This window comes from Tenrec ecaudatus, chromosome 12 (genome assembly GCF_050624435.1).
Source record: "Tenrec ecaudatus isolate mTenEca1 chromosome 12, mTenEca1.hap1, whole genome shotgun sequence".
Classification (NCBI taxonomy): Eukaryota; Metazoa; Chordata; class Mammalia; order Afrosoricida; family Tenrecidae; genus Tenrec; species Tenrec ecaudatus.
Genome location: NC_134541.1, coordinates 34,590,729 through 34,593,540, shown reverse-complemented (window position 1 = coordinate 34,593,540; position 2,812 = coordinate 34,590,729). Strand labels below are relative to the sequence as shown.

General features: G+C 47.2%; 1 pseudogene; it reads left to right on the top strand.

Annotated features, from left to right (window-relative positions):
- Positions 1 to 1,469: 1,469 nt before the first annotated feature.
- LOC142422432 (non-homologous end-joining factor 1 pseudogene) lies at positions 1,470 to 2,394 on the top strand (annotated as a pseudogene).
- Positions 2,395 to 2,812: the final 418 nt, after the last annotated feature.

Here is a 2,812-nt window from a genome sequence, read left to right as displayed (position 1 = left end):
GTGGTGTGTGCAGATCCCCAGAGGCAGCATGGCCCACTGTCAAAAACACTGATTTAGATGCCTAAACTAATTATTGTTTATTGTGTATTTTTTGCTTGCTTGTTTTTCAGAAAGATTGATAAGCCCCTCCCCCACGAGTCAAATAAATTTGGACACTCGTTGTTAATCCAGGAAATTGAGATGTTAGGTGTCCTGGAAGCCAGCTGATGAGGCCCAGCCTGCTCAGCCTTGACAGTGAGGTCTTTCATTCTAACCTCTGTTGAGCCAGAATAAATTGACTTGACTTTCTGTTTGTTTTCGTGTGTGTGTGTGTGTGTGTGTGTGTGTGCATTCAGATTCTTGTTATGAATTGGGTAGATGTTTACAAAGGAAAGTTGTTTTCCTTCAAAAGTTCATATACATTTTGTTTCGAATATTGTGTTTACCACAAGTAACCCCACTTATGTCACTTCCTCCCGGTATGTCGGTGTGTCCCACCATCCAGGGTCATAAGGTAAACATTAGGGTTTTGTTTATGCTTTAAAATTGCTTTGTTAAAAAAAATTGCTTTGTTATTGGGGAACTGATATCAGGGGCTCAAGTGGGAAGGGAATGCTTTGAAAATGATGATGGTGGCATGTGTGCAAATGTGCTTGACACACTGGATGAATGTATGGATTGTGATAGAGATGTAAGAGCCCCAATAAAAGTATTTTAATTGTTTTATTACTATGGAGATGTCACATAATTTATAATAGAAACATTTTAATGCACATTCACAATTTTGGATAATAGGTGAGTGCATCATGAAAGCATTTCCTAACCATGCCAGGAAGCCGGTTACCCCCAGATGGCATTGCCAGCTGTACCCTGTTTGCCTTGCATTCTTATCTTTTTTTAACACAAATGGGAATGTGTTCTGTGTACTATTGTTTATCTTGAGTTTGTCTATTTTTGCTCCACCGTGACAATTAATCTTGGAGATTTTTCCATGTTGGACTTAGATTAACCACAAATTTTATGCCCCATTTTATTTATACTTTTAGTGTAACATAATAGAAATGTAGTAGTCAGGTCAGAGGTTTGTCCTCAGCCACCCAATTTCTTTCTCAGAAGCAAATGCCACCATTCATTTCTGTTTCTTTGTTCCTCCAGCACATGTAAATTTAGCAGAGGCAACGTCCAGGCTGGTTATCAACATGGACTCTGAGCGTTGCAAAGAAAATAATCAAGTCAAAACTTTTCACATCCAACGAAAAAGACTAGGTGGCGCCCGTGGGGGAGGGGTGGGGAGCATGCCGCCACTCTAGGCCTTTCGGTCAGCCCGGGCGACTGCGGCGGGGAGGGTGGGAGATCTCGCGGCCGCTCACGAGCTGTGTTTCAGAAACTATGTTCTGGTTAGAAGAATCGCTTAGGCCGGGACAATGACTGGAAGAACAGCAAGAGGCTAATCAGACGGACGTTTTTCCTAAGGCTCCTCCCCAACACACATGGAGGAAGTGGAACAAGGCCTGTTGATGCAGCCATGGGCGTGGCTCCAGCTCGCAGAGAACTCCATCTTGGCTAAGGCGCATATCACCAAGCATGGCTAAGCCTTGCTGGTTTCTGATCTTCACCAAGTGTGGCACGAACAGGTGGATGTTGGTGCGGTAAACCAGCGAGCCAAGGAGCTGAACAAGCCCCGACGGCACCCCCAGAAGCTCTTCTCTGTCATTTGGAAGATCTGCTTTGCCCCTTGTTGAAGAATTCGCCACCCCCCAGTGAAGCCACCTTCTCCTGTGAGCATGTGGCAGAGACATTGACACTAAGAGTGCAGAGTCAGATCTCTGGTCTCCCCTTCTATTGGAATTTTCATTGCAACCTAGCTGGTCCTTCACTGGTCTCTCAACACTTGATTCGTCCTCTGATGGGCATGAGTCTGGCCCTGCAGTGCCAAGTAGGGAACTGGCGACATTGCTGCATATGAAAGACGCGGAGCTCCAGGACTACCGTGAGAGCGGGGCGACCCTGAGCCGAGATTGATTAAAGACAGAGCCGTTCGAAGACCAGTCCTTCTTGGAACAATTCATGGCAGAGAAACTACCAGAGGCATGCAGTGTTGGCAATGGAAGGCCTTTTGTCACAAATCTGCAGAGTCTGTATGTGGCAGTCACCAAGCAAGAGATCCAAATGGAGCAGAAGCATCAAGGCACTGGAGATCCTCACGCCTCAAGCAGCACAGCCCCACAAGGAGCTGAGAGCCACCTCCCGAACCACCCAGAAGAGCCAGTCCCAACGCCATGCCTCTCGGTACCTGAGACAGAGCCCACAGGCACTTCAGGCTCGGTGCCAAGGCCTCGGCTGTCAAAGGCCAAGAGGAAGAAGCCAATGGGGCTCTTCAGTTAATCTGACACTGCCTCGTTACTGAGGATGGACTTGGAGAGCAACTTCCTAAGGCCCTTGGAAGGAGCCTGTGTGGAAGTAGCATTCCTGTGACAGAGGGCACCACTGTAGGGCAAGATGACTACGTTTATGGTGAGGAGTCACCTGAGAGAGGACAGTCAGCCAAGGGAATCCTGACTCCAGCTTCTTACACACTGAATGGAAGCCAGCCTGTGGGAATCCCATACCCTTCTCTGTCTTCATGGAGATTCTCTGGATCCAGGCTCCTACCATGGACTTGGAGTCTGTCAGCTAAATCTGTCAGCAAAAAGGCACCCACAAGCTCAAGACACCTTGTCTACCTTCTCCCAGAGCTCCTAGCCAGGACTACATGTTCCGCAGAGACCCGTTTCTTCTCCTTCTGGAATGAAATAAAAAGTACTCGCAGCCCCCTAAAAAAAAAAAAAGACTT